The 12,668-nt window shown below is 42.4% G+C and overlaps 1 non-coding gene across 1 annotated transcript; it reads right to left on the bottom strand.

Moving 5' to 3' along the window:
* Positions 1 to 232: 232 nt before the first annotated feature.
* Positions 233 to 305, bottom strand: Trnar-ucu (transfer RNA arginine (anticodon UCU)). Its single transcript has one exon. It is a non-coding gene; the product is annotated as a tRNA-Arg (tRNA).
* Positions 306 to 12,668: the final 12,363 nt, after the last annotated feature.

Genomic DNA, 12,668 nt, shown 5'->3' with positions numbered 1-12,668 from the left:
GTCGTAAGGTTTCACGAGATATTTTTCATTTTTTCGTGTCGCAGGTGCCGTGCTGCAATGTGTGTTCATGCCACACAGAAACAATAAAACAGGTTCATTGAGTGCTGTGCTCCTCACTCAATTAGAGTCTTTAATTTCCTATATTTATCAGTGGTTTCATAGCAGCTTGTTCCATTTGTTCGTTCGTTTTCTTCCCGATGGCCAGTGTGCTACAGTAAGAGTAAAATCAATGCATCCCCAGCGGGAGTCGAACCCGCGGCCTCTGGATTAGAAGTCCAGCGCGCTATCCACTGCGCCATGGGGACGGTTGAGGATATGGATTTTTGTCTGCGTGAGACTGGAAAGGGAGCCTCGCCCCCTAAAGAAGTGTTATCATGCCAGATTTTTAAGAAGCTCTTGATTCAGGCAAGATACACAAAGTCTTAAGGCTGTTGGGAATCATCTGTCTTTCTGCCTATCTGTCTGTCTGTCTATCTGTTCCTCCATCTATCTATCTATCTATCTATCTATCTGTTTATGTATATCTATATTTATCTATATTCATATTTATCTATCCATCAACTATTTGTCTGCCTGTCCACATTTTTATATCCATCTATCTATCTGTCTATCTGTCTATTTAATTATTTATCACTCTGTTCATTTATTTGTCTATATATTTGATATGAGAGAGAGAGAGAGAGAGAGAGAGAGAGAGAGAGAGAGAGAGAGAGAGAGAGAGAGAGAGAGAGAGAGAGAGAGAGAGAGAGACTGCTTTTTCCTTGCTCCCTGCTCCTTTCTCTCCACCCGTTGAGTGTACATCATTACATTATGTTGTAAATTCCACATATGGGAAGGAAAAATCTGGGAGCAAAAGAAAGGAAAAAAAAGGGAAACGAAAAGGGATCCATACACTTCTCTTTGTTGTGTGCTAATGCAACAACAACGAGACGAACCGAACGAGAAGAACCAGGATGAAAAATGGAGAGGGTTATTAAAATTCGAGAGGATTCGTTCCTCTACGTGTTAAATATAAAATGTTAAACAATTTCAAATGTCAGTGAAAAAAAAAAAAGTCTTGGTTTTAAAAGTAAATTAGAAAGTGCCTGAAAGAAAATGGACACAATTACTTAAAGAGAGAAGAGAAGACAGTAAAGAAGAATTACGGGAAGAGAAAAGGGATTAAAAAAACGAGAAAAAAAAGTGAATAGTGAATATGGTGGTAATGATGATAACGATAATAGTGATAATGATGATGGTAGCGGCGAGGGCTGTTAGAGGCGGTTAGAGAGAGAGAGAGAGAGAGAGAGAGAGAGAGAGAGAGAGAGAGAGAGAGAGAGAGAGAGAGAGAGAGAGAGAGAGAGAGAGAGAGAAGGGGAGTAGGCTGAAGGGATGGCTATATACTCGTAGTTTACAAGAGGGAGGAGGAGGGGATAGGAGAAAGAGAGGGGGAGAAAGGCGGGTGGTTGCTGTCACCGGCTAAATACCGTGTGTGTATTGGTTATTGGTCACGCCGTGCTGGTGATAGTGGTGGGAGAGGGAGGGAGGGAGGGAGAGGACGGGTGGGAGTGATGAGGGAAGAACGTGAGGGGTGGGAGAGAGAAAGAGAGAAGAGGGAGAGGGACAGGATGGAGGGGTGTGAGGGAGAGAGTGAAGAGGGACGGAAGGGAGGTGAAAGGGTGAGTGAGAGGGGAGCAAGGGGGAGTAACAGACACACACACACACACACACACAACAGAGGGAACAGACACGTGTGTTCGTAATAACATTTAGACGCGCCCGGATCGCTGCCACGTGTTCACCTGTACTGATTTATACCTGTGGCAGTGTATTGTAAGTCAGGCAGGCGGGAATTTCATGGCTGTGCGGAAATAAGTGTGTGTCTGTAATTTATAAGGTAGAAAAAGAAAAAAAAGGATACAGACAGCCACGTATACGTAAATACATAGATGCCGTTGTAAATATACGCTTCTTAGAACATTACGGGCACAAAAAGTAGTAAGATTATAATTATATGAAAAAAAGAAAAAAAAAGACGAGGAAAACAACAAAAATTAGTCACGCAAAAGAAAAAAATATATATATAAGAGATTAAAGAAGGTACAGATTACATATGTGTTAATAGTTTACCATACAGTTTACATATGCACGTATATTTCACAGAGGTTGATTGAAATGTACTGTAGAAGCATAAGTACCTGAATTTAAGTTTTTTAGAATAACTATAAACTATAATAACTAAATCTCCTCCTCTAACTACCATATTTATTACTGTTATTATTATCTTTATTATCGTGTTGTTGTTGTTGTTGTTATTATTATTATTATTATTATTATTATTATTATTATTATTATTATTATTATTATTATTATTTTTATTATCAGAAGTAGTAGTAGTAGTAGTAGTAGTAGTAGCATCATTATTACATACAGAGACAGACAGACGGACAGATACATACAGGAGGACAGACAAACAGATGAAGAGGAACATACATACATACATACATACATACATACATAAATGCATACGTAAACATACAGACAGACAGACAAATGACATAAATCTTCTCAGAAGGATAAGCAAATAGAACTCTCTCTCTCTCTCTCTCTCTCTCTCTCTCTCTCTCTCTCTCTCTCTCTCTCTCTCTCTCTCTCTCTCTCTCTCACTCCATCCCCATCCACCCCCATAAACACCTCAAAAAGACCCCCACTCCCATTCTCTCCCTCCCTTTCCCTCTCCTATCCCTCCCTTCCTCTTCCCATAACCTCCCTTTTACTTCTCCCCTTCCCTCTCGCTTCCCCCTCCACACCTCCCACCCTCTCGTGCCGTTCCGCCGCCCTGGTATCGCCTATTGCCGCGTCAGAAAGGAATCCATCATCCTGCAATTAATCTCTCGTTGCGCCTGTCACATCTAGAACCATATTAAACTCTCCTGCGCTGCATCTCCACTACATTCAAAAGGCTCTAGTTAAAGTTACACCGTTTTTTAAGAGTTTTTAAGGTTCTAGTGGCAGATGAACAAGATTTCTACATTATCAACAGGAGAGGCACTCTTCAAAACGAGGCTAACGGTCTCTGTGGCCTTTGAAAATAGTCGTGGCGAGAGAGCAAAGTGTTTCTGAATATGGAGCCTACACGCTCGCTACTGCAGAAGGCGCCGACGGGGGAGTAGCCAGAACTGCGCTTTGTTTTGACTGATTTCTACTTTTTTGGGTCTCGTTATCGTGCCTGATGAGCCTTGGGTGGTGTTGGGAGGGAGGGAAGGAAGTGAGGAAGAGAGAAGGGAAGGGAGGAAAAAGAAATGGATGAATTATGAAAATGGAGAGAGAGAGAGAGAGAGAGAAGAGAGGAAGGAAGGAAGGGGAAGTAATAGAGAAAAGAGAGAAAAAAAGAAAAGGATGAGAGAGAGAGAGAAGAGGCAGTCGAGGCAGTGGTTTGTTCGATTAAGGAGGAAGAGGAAGAGGAGGAAGAGGAGGAGGAGGAAGAGAAGGAGGAAGAGGAGGAGGAAGAGGAATGGTTTAATATAGTGAGATTATTTTTCTTATTTCGTTTATTTTGAGAAACGATAAAAGTGGAAATATTCATCGTCTGTCTGAGTGTCTGTCTGTCTGTCTGTCTGTCTGTCTGTGTGTCTGTCTGTCTGCCTGTCTGTCTGCCTATTTGTGTGACTGGTTATTCACTTGTCTTGTTGTGTGTCTACCTATCTCTCTTTGTCTGTTCATCTGTCTGTCTGTCTGAATGTCTACCTGTCTTTCTGTGCCTGTCTGTCCATCTGTCTGTCTGTTTGTCTGTCTGTCTATCAATTAGTGCGCCTGCCTGCCTGTTTCGATGCTTTTATGTCCATCTGTCTGTCTGTCTGTCTGAGTGTCTGTCTGTTTTTTTTTTATCTGTCTGTCTGTCTGTTTGTTAGAGTCTGCCTGTCTGCTCCTGTGCTTGTCTGTCCATCTGCCTGTCTGTCTGTTAGAGCGTGTCTGTCTGTTTCTTTACTTATCTGTCCACCTGTCTGTCTGTTTCTGTGCCTGTCTGTCCAGTTTCTGTGCTTGTCTGCCCATCTGTCTGTCTGTCTGTCTGTTAGTGCGTCCGCCTGTCTGTTTTTGTGCCTGTCTGTCCCCTGGTTACATTCCTGGTGCAGTATTTCGTGTCTTTGTTGTGTGGTATGTACGATATCTTGACATGCTTACTCTCTCTCTCTCTCTCTCTCTCTCTCTCTCTCTCTCTCTCTCTCTCTCTCTCTCTCTCTCTCTCTCTCTCTCTCTCTCTCTGCACCCTCGTCTTCCTTCCGTGGCGCACTCTCTCGCTCCTCCTCCACGCCAGCAATTACCAAGAGTGCTCAAGCCGGCCTCTGTAAGGACGGCGGATTAAGTCCTAACTCTTGGCTTTCCACCGCTCATTCCACTCACGCTGCCCAGACCCCAACAAGCCCCGCGCTAAGGCATCCCCTAGCCCGCGGCCCCTGCAGGAGTCCCAACCTTACTGCGCCTCCTCCCCTCCGTCAGACACCAGCGGCTTTGCACTTTCTGGCCCCCATAACAACTGGAGAAAATACTTGTTTATTGACCCAGTCGCGGGGGAATTAAAAGTGGTTCAGACTAAGGATGTTACCTTCCCCTCCTCCTCCTCCTCCTCCTCCTCCTCCTCCTCCTCCTCCTCCTCCTCCTCCTCCCATCCCTTCATTTTTTTCCCTCTCCCTCCTCCTACCTTCCTCCTCCTCCTCCTCCTTTCCTCCGCCGACGTCTTGGTAATGATGAAGCAGAGGGAGAGAAGGGAGAAGAGAAGGAAAGAAGGAAGGAGGGAGGGAGGGAGGGAGGGAGGGAGGGAAGGAGAGTCTCGAGTTTCTCCTTCGTTGAGTGTTGCTTCTTTTCTCTCTTCCCTTTTTTTTCTTTTCTTCTTTTTTTTTACGTTTTGCTCTCTCTTCGTTTATCTGCACTTTTTCTTTTTCTTTTTATCTCCTTTTTTTAATTTCTGAAGTGGTTCCTTGGGGTTCCTTTGTGTTGATGTAAGATGTTATGTTTTGGGTCGTTGATTGCTAATTGTTTTTATGTGTAGAATTGTTTCATTCGCTGTTAGTCATTATAATTTGTTGTTTTTGTTGTTTTCTTTACTTTTCGTATATTTGTCTTTTTCCCATAACTTTGATGTGATGTTGTGCGGTTTGTTGTTGCTTCAATGATATCTGAAAATTTCTCTGAAGAAGGAACAAAACGTTCAAGAATGCATGCGAGCCCTGGTGTTTTCTACTCTAGAATCTAAAGTTCCATTTCTCTCATCTGATTACCAGTTTCTGCACAAGTGTGTGTGTGTGTGTGTGTGTGCGTTTCCTTCCTTTCTTTTTTTTCACAAACACGTGCAAATCCAAGAATTTCAATGGCTATAATAGAAGGTCATTTCCTGGACAATGGAAGGCCATTTGTTCAGGCTTCTTCAAATTTTCATAAAACATTCAACGTATATTTTTTTCTTAAAGACGAATGAGTCCAAGAATCCCAGTAAGTAGAATGAAAGGCCTTTCTTTCCAAAACTGGGCAGCCTTCACATCAGCACGGCATGCCAGCGGGTGGCAGTGGTGGTGGTGGTGGTGAGGTGCGTGTGTGCTGGCGTGCTGGTGGCTGCGGGAGGTGGACGGCGGGCGGTGGCTGGCGGGGCGTGCGTGGAGGATTCGTCAAGTGCTTTATTAAGGATTTCCCAGTTACAGAGGGCGAGGAATGTTGATCCGTCTGATGAGAATAACCTCTGAAGTGATTTGCTGTTTTTCTTCATGTTTTATTCACCTTTTTTTTCCGCCTCCTCGCTCTCTCTCTTCTTTCTTTTTCTTCAAGAGTGCTCGGATTATCGACATGGAAGTCCCGACTCACGCGGACTGTTGTGCAGTCTTCGCCTGACCGAGGAGTGTAACAAAAGGAAGTCTCGTGTGTTGTAAAGATATATATACTTCTCTCTCTCTCTCTCTCTCTCTCTCGCTACAGGGTCAAGGGGCAGTCCAGGCAGCACTAGTAACTCCTCGCGGGTCGCCACCTTCACCCGCGCCTCTACACATGCATGCTGAGTGGTGCGGCGTGCCTCAGCGTGTCCATGATTCTCAGCAGATTAATGAGTCTCGCTGCATCTCAGAAAGTCGTGGGCAATGTGGGTAGTTTACTGAGTTTACTGCTGATTGGTATCTAGAGTATTATGTTATTTAGTGTTTATGTACGAGTGTAAGTAGGTTCTGTGTTTGAAATGGGCGTTTGTTTTTGAACGGGAATGTTTTACTGGAATCTTTTAATTTTCTGTGTGCAGTGTGAATGTTTATTTCTGAATTGGTTTCTATCATGTCACTTATTACTTGTTTGTTGTTTGTAAGTAAGACCATGCTGCTTTTGGTACTGGCTGCTGAACGGGGATGTTTTATGTTCGTTAGTTTGTGTGTGTATGCAGTGTGAACTTTTACTTTTGAACTGGTGTCTGTTGTGTCACTTACTGTTTTGTGTGTTACCTTACTTATTTGTTGTTTATATACTTATGTGCCACCAATCTTCGCTGTGACCGTTTTTTTTTTTTCTTTGAATGGGCAGTTTTTTTTACATGTCTTTACTTATTTCCGTGTACAATATTCACCTTTATTTCAGAACTGGCATCCATTACGTTACTTCTTTTTTTATTGCTTTATATATCATCTAACTTATTTACTGTTTACGTTTACCATTTTGTCCTCGCTATAGTTATTTATTTATGAGCGGTAATTTTGTTTTTTATCCTCTAGCTTATCTCCGTATACAATATTAACATTTATATCTGAACTGACGCCTATTGTGTTACGTTTTCCTTCCTATATCTACGTTTTCTACTCATTTATCTTAACACCGCGTCTAATGGTACACTCAGAGCCGGAAAATCGCCACTGACCGTCTTTCCTTCGAGTTTTAGTAACGTAAGAAGCTTATTTGAAGTTATCTTGCTCTCTTTCCAAAGTTCATGCCAGTCAGCGCACTCCGTCAGGGCTTAGCGTCATCGGGGTGTGGGAGACGCGATCGTGACGGCCTGAGTACGTGACACACTGTTCCGGGCTCACTTACTGTAAAGGGAGGGATTAACGCCAGCAGTATAAAGAGTACGGATTTCTTCTTCTGTTCTTGTTCTTCTCCCTGTTCTGTTCTTCTTTTCCCGTTTTCGTTTTTTTTTCTTTTCTTTCTTTTTCGTTTTGTTTTATCTGTTGTTGTTGTTGTTGTCGTTCTTCTTCTTCTTCTTTTTCTCCTTCTTCTTCTTCGTTCTTCTTCTTGTTCCTTTTCTCCTTTTTCTTTTTCTCCTTCTTCTTTTTCTCCTCCTCCTTCTTCTTCTTCTTCTTCTTCTTCTTCTTCTTCTTCTTCTTCTTCTTCTTTTTTTCTTCTTCTTCTCTTCTTCTTGTTTTCTTCCTCCTCTTCCTCCTCCTCCTCCATCTTCTTTCTTCTTCTTTTTCTTTCTTTTCTTTTTCTATTCTTTTTCCTTATCATCATCATCATCATCATAATCTTCTTCTTCTTCTTCTTCTTAATATTATTATTATTATTATTATTATTATTATTATTATTATTATTATTATTATTATTATTATTTCTCTTCTTTCTCTTTCTCTTTCTCTTCTTCTTCTTCTTCTTCTTCTTCTTCTTCTTCTTCTTCTTCATCATCTTTCTCTTGTTCTTCTTTCTCTTCTTCCTCTTCTTCCACTTCTTTTTTCTTCTTCTTATGTCTCCACTTCTTCTTCTTCTTCTTCTTCTTCTTTTTCCTCTTCTTCTTCTTCTTCTTTTTCCTCCTCCTCGTCCTCCTCCTCCTCCTCCTCCTCCTCCCTGTTGTCTAGCTTGGTGGGTCAAGAGCGCATTGCCTCGTGTTGTTTCCACCAACGCCACTCCCTTGTCCCTCAGAGTCCAAAGGTTTTGTCTGATTGGAAGGCTGAGGGCGATTATACGATTTGCTGTTGTGGAGCTCCTCTTGTTCATATGGTAGTAAAGAGCATTGGTTTTATTTTTGTAGTAGTAGTAGTAGTGGTAGTAGTAGTTGTGGTAGTTGCTGGTAGTGGTGGCGCTGGAGGCAGTGCATGCTTAGCCGCAATGAAAGGAAAGGTTGGCGAGTGGCACTGGAATGTGTGGTGGGAGTGATAGCAACAGTTGTAGTTGTAGTAGTAGTAGTAGTTGCTGAAAGTGGTGGAGGTGACATCAACACTGCAACATTCACATATGGCCAAGGAAGACAGACACTTCAGCTTCCTTGCGTATCCCCGTCACCTCGTTAACTGATCAGGCAAACGCAGACAAGCCAGCAAGCGAGCAAGGGCGTGGGCGTGAGGCGCGAGGCGACGGGCGTGGCGGGCGTGAGGAACTTATACTTACGATCAATCCTCAGAACACAACTTGAAGCGTCACCGGAACCGAGTGAGGGCTTCGAAGTGAGAGTGAATCACGTGCACTGAAACTGAACCACGGGGAGAAAATATTACTGGAAAAAGGAATGAAAGAAGAAGAAAAAGAAGGAGTTTAGAGGCAGAGGAGGTAGGAGGAGGAGGATGGAAGGGAAGTGAGGGGTTATTGAATGAAGGAAAGGAAGGGAGGGAGGTGGGAGGGACGTCACAGATAGGAACTAAAGGACTGGAACGAGGAAAGGAAGAAGAAGAATTTGAGAGGAGGGAGGTAGGATGAGAAAGGAAGGGAAGTGAAGGGTTATTGAGTGGAAGGAAGAGAGGGACAGAGGTAGGGAAGGGCACGGGAAGGGAGGGCTGTGGAAGGGGGGAAAGGCCATGTACTCCTGGTGGGGGCGCCTCTAGCTGCCAGGGCTCCGGGAACTGTCGGTCGTAATTCGGCATTAAGCAAGTGAACCTTTTCCACTTGAAGCACCGAGACTGAAGCAGGACACGGAAGCTCATTTTTCATTGTATTAGTGTGTTGATATCCCTCCTTCTCCTCCTCCTCCTCCTCCTCCTCCTCCTCCTCCTGCTTTACTCTCTTCTCCTTCCTCTTCCTCCTTTTCATTCAGTCCCACATATTCTCTCTCTCTCTCTCTCTCTCTCTCTCTCTCTCTCTCTCTCTCTCTCTCTCTCTCTCTCTCTCTCTCTCTCTCTCTCTCTCTCTCTCTCTCTAATCCTTCTCCTAACTCTCTATCCTCCTTTATGCAGCCAGTAATATCTTTCTCTCTCTCTCTTTTCTCCCTTTTCCATTCTTTACTCCCTCCTTCTCTTCCCCCTCTCATTCCTTCCTCCCCTCCCCAAATCTTCTTCCCCCTCTTCCCCCTCTGTCGTCCTTATCCCCTCTCCATTCCTATCACCTCCCCTCTTAACGCATTTCCCCCTGCCCATTCCCCTCCCCTTCCTTCTTCCCCTTCACTTCTCCCCCCCACCTTCTCTCTCTCCTCTCTCTCCCTCCTTTCCTCTAAGGATTTAAACACGGTTGTCCTCGAAACGTAATCCTCTGCGTGTTGTATTTTATTGGCTGGAGAGAGAGAGAGAGAGAGAGAGAGAGAGAGAGAGAGAGAGAGAGAGAGATTATTGCCACTGGAATGAAAATGATATTACTTGACCTGGAGAGAGAGAGAGAGAGAGAGAGAGAGAGAGAGAGAGAGAGAGAGAGAAGAGAGAGAGAGAGAGAGAGAGAGAGAGAAAGTAACATTATTTATCCATTGAAAATTACAGTAAAAAAAAAAAAAAAGACATTCACTTAGTATATTTTTCGACGAAGACAAAGAAATGAAGTTCAGTGGAATACGACAAAACAGAAAAAAAAAAAGAAAATGAAAATAAAAAAAAGAAAAAAAAGACAAGAAGAATGTTAATGTAGTGTAGATCGTATCACTTTTCAGGCATTTTATCACTTGCTCATCGTAATAGAGTAGTTAGTCTTCATGTAAATTTTCATATCTAAATAGCAAAACTGTGATCGTTAAATATTCTTTTTTTCTCCCCTGTGTGTGTGTGTGTGTGTGTGTGTGTGTGTGTGTGTGTGTGTGTGTGTGTGTGTGTGTCTGTGTGTGTGTGTGTGTGTGTGTGTGTGTGTGTGTGGGTGTTGCTGAATTTAATTAAAAAAACTCAGCTAATCCGCTTTATTTTTCTCTTTTCTTTTTCACTTTTCCTATTTTTCTCTGCTCTCTTTTCTTTTTTTTTTTTTCTTTTCTTTTTCCCAGACTCTTGAAGGAGGTGGAGGAGTGACCCTTGGCGACCCTTCAAATCAACGACTTGTGTCCTCCTCCTCCTCCTCTTGCTCCTCCTCCTCCTCTACTGTTTTTTTTGACCCAGCGCCGAGGGAGTCTGTGAGTACTGTTGTTTCTCTCAATGAATTCTGTTTTGTGTTGAACTTGTGTGTGTGTTTATTGCATGTGCCAGTCGTCCGTGCTAAAAATAGATAAGATAAATTCATGTAATAGCAATAGGAAAAAGAAAAAGGTTAAATTGACGTAAACAAACAAAATGATTACGCGATGGAAAAGTATAAAGGAAATGAAAGAAGGGGAAGAAGATGTAAAAGTGTACCTAAGTAAAATTCAGGTAAATCTTTTAAAGGACAAAACAGTGCATGACCAGAAGAAGAAGACTCAGTTGTTTGGTTGTCAATGCAGAGTCGATACGAAAATTTAACCCTTTGATTACTGCATTAGCTCACTGTCACTCCAGATATTAACTTTAACCCTTTGAGTACTGCATTAGCTCACTGTCACTCCAGAATATTAACTTTTAAGATGATTTTGTTGCATTGAAGGTATTAACAGTCACCTCTAGCTACTTATCAACTAGCATTATTATTTACTTCTTTCCTAATCAATAATAGGTGATTCTGTGAAGCTTGGCAAGTGTCTCTGGCGCTGAAAGGGTTGTTGAAGCAAGGCGAGGATGGGAATGATAGTTGGGCAAAATCATTTACCATTAAACTCTGAAACTCACTAACTGCTTCTGTATTTCCTCCTACGTATGACTTAACTATTTCAAAAAGGGAGGTAATTTTTTCAGATATTTCTCTTAGTTTTGGGTATCATTTTGAACTTTCATCTCCAGGGAAAGGCATCTGCAGTGGACCTTTATTTATTTATTTATTTATTTATTGTATTTATTTTATTTATTTATTTTTTTTTTTTAGCTTTTTCGTTACCCTTGACCAGAGACCTCCTCCTTCTCCTCCTCCTCCTCCTGCTATTCCTTTCCTGTTTTACCCTCTTCTGTTTCCGCTTCCTCTTTTCGATCAACCCCACATATTTCTCTCTCTCTCTCTCTCTCTCTCTCTCTCTCTCTCTCTCTCTCTCTCTCTCTCTCTCTCTCTCTCTCTCTCTCTCTCTCTCTCTCTCCATAAAAAAATAAATAATAAAATAAATATACATTATACAGGGATAGCCACGTGTATAAGTTGGCGTTGTAGTTTTCTTTCATCTTCCCTTTCGCTCTTACGTATTTTTGAGAGGAGCAGCACTAACCCAACCAGTGACCCGCACCAAAACCTACGCAAGTCAGGAGACACGTGACATTAATAACATCGAATGCATGTGCGTGTTGTTAATTTTTAAGCTCCTACTAATGTACGTATATATAATGCCCTCTTGTACGTGCGTGTGTGTGTGTGTGTGTGTGTGTGTGTGTGTGTGTGAAAGCTTGTACATGCGTGCGGGTGTTCTAACATTAATTTCCGGCTTAGTTTGCGCTTGTCCGTCCTTGCGATGTAATTATGATTTTAACGCACTCCTGTCCTCTCCATTACACACACTTCCTGCCGCCGTAATCTAAACACTTAGGGCCGTATTCTGAAACACTTCTGCGCAGCACCGCCACTTCATTCAAAAAGGCTCAACGTTGATGAAATTACACAGATTTTTAAGAGCGTTTTTATGGCTCTAGTAACAGATTAACAAGATTTCTACATTTTTAACAGGATGAACGCCCTTGGGAACTCAGCTAATGATCTCTCTGGCCTCTGGAAATAGTCGTGGTGAGAGAGCAAAGCGCCGGCAGTGTTCTCTGGTTCTCCTGGTGACTAGTGAGCCCTCTATAAGCTGCCGGCGTGGTCCTGCTGAGGGAACAGTGGACTGGTTGCTTAGTTTGATGTTTGCCAGAATTCGAACTGTAAATATACAAGTGTTAGAGGAATATGTTGCGACTAAGAGAGCCATTGTTGTATTGAAGTGGATGTAGAATTGTGGCTGACGGAAATTAAGAAGGGAGAGTGAGATTTTGAATGTGCGCAAGGAAATAATGCTGCAGTTATTAAAAAGAAAAAGAAAAAAAAAGAAAAAAAGAACACTAGTAGACATTAGTACGTAAAAAGAAAAAAATATCCTACAAAAATGAAAACGAAAAACTGAAAAAATACCACTGAGAGAGAGAGAGAGAGAGAGAGAGAGAGAGAGAGAGAGAGAGAGAGAGAGAGAGAGAGAGAGAGAGAGAGAGAGAGAGAGAGAGAGAGAGAGACTAGACACCTTGATAATTCCGGATCAAGACACACGCGACAAAGAGATAGTCTGCCTATTTATTTATCTGTCAGTCCGCTTGTCTGTCTGTCTGTCTGTCTGTCTACCTACTAGTCCATCTATCTAACTACCTAATTCCTCTTTCACCCTCCTCCTCTTCCTCCTCCTCCTCCTCCTCCTCCTCCAGACGAATCATGTAAATTAAGTGATCAGAAGAAAGGTAGTGGAGATCTCTCTATATTTTTTTTTTTTTTTATAGTTATAGTTAAGTTCTGGTATAGGGGAATGGGGAGCGAGGGAGTGA

The sequence above is a fragment of the Scylla paramamosain genome, chromosome 15, assembly GCF_035594125.1.
Source record: "Scylla paramamosain isolate STU-SP2022 chromosome 15, ASM3559412v1, whole genome shotgun sequence".
Classification (NCBI taxonomy): Eukaryota; Metazoa; Arthropoda; class Malacostraca; order Decapoda; family Portunidae; genus Scylla; species Scylla paramamosain.
This window is presented reverse-complemented; position numbering and strand designations above follow the sequence as displayed.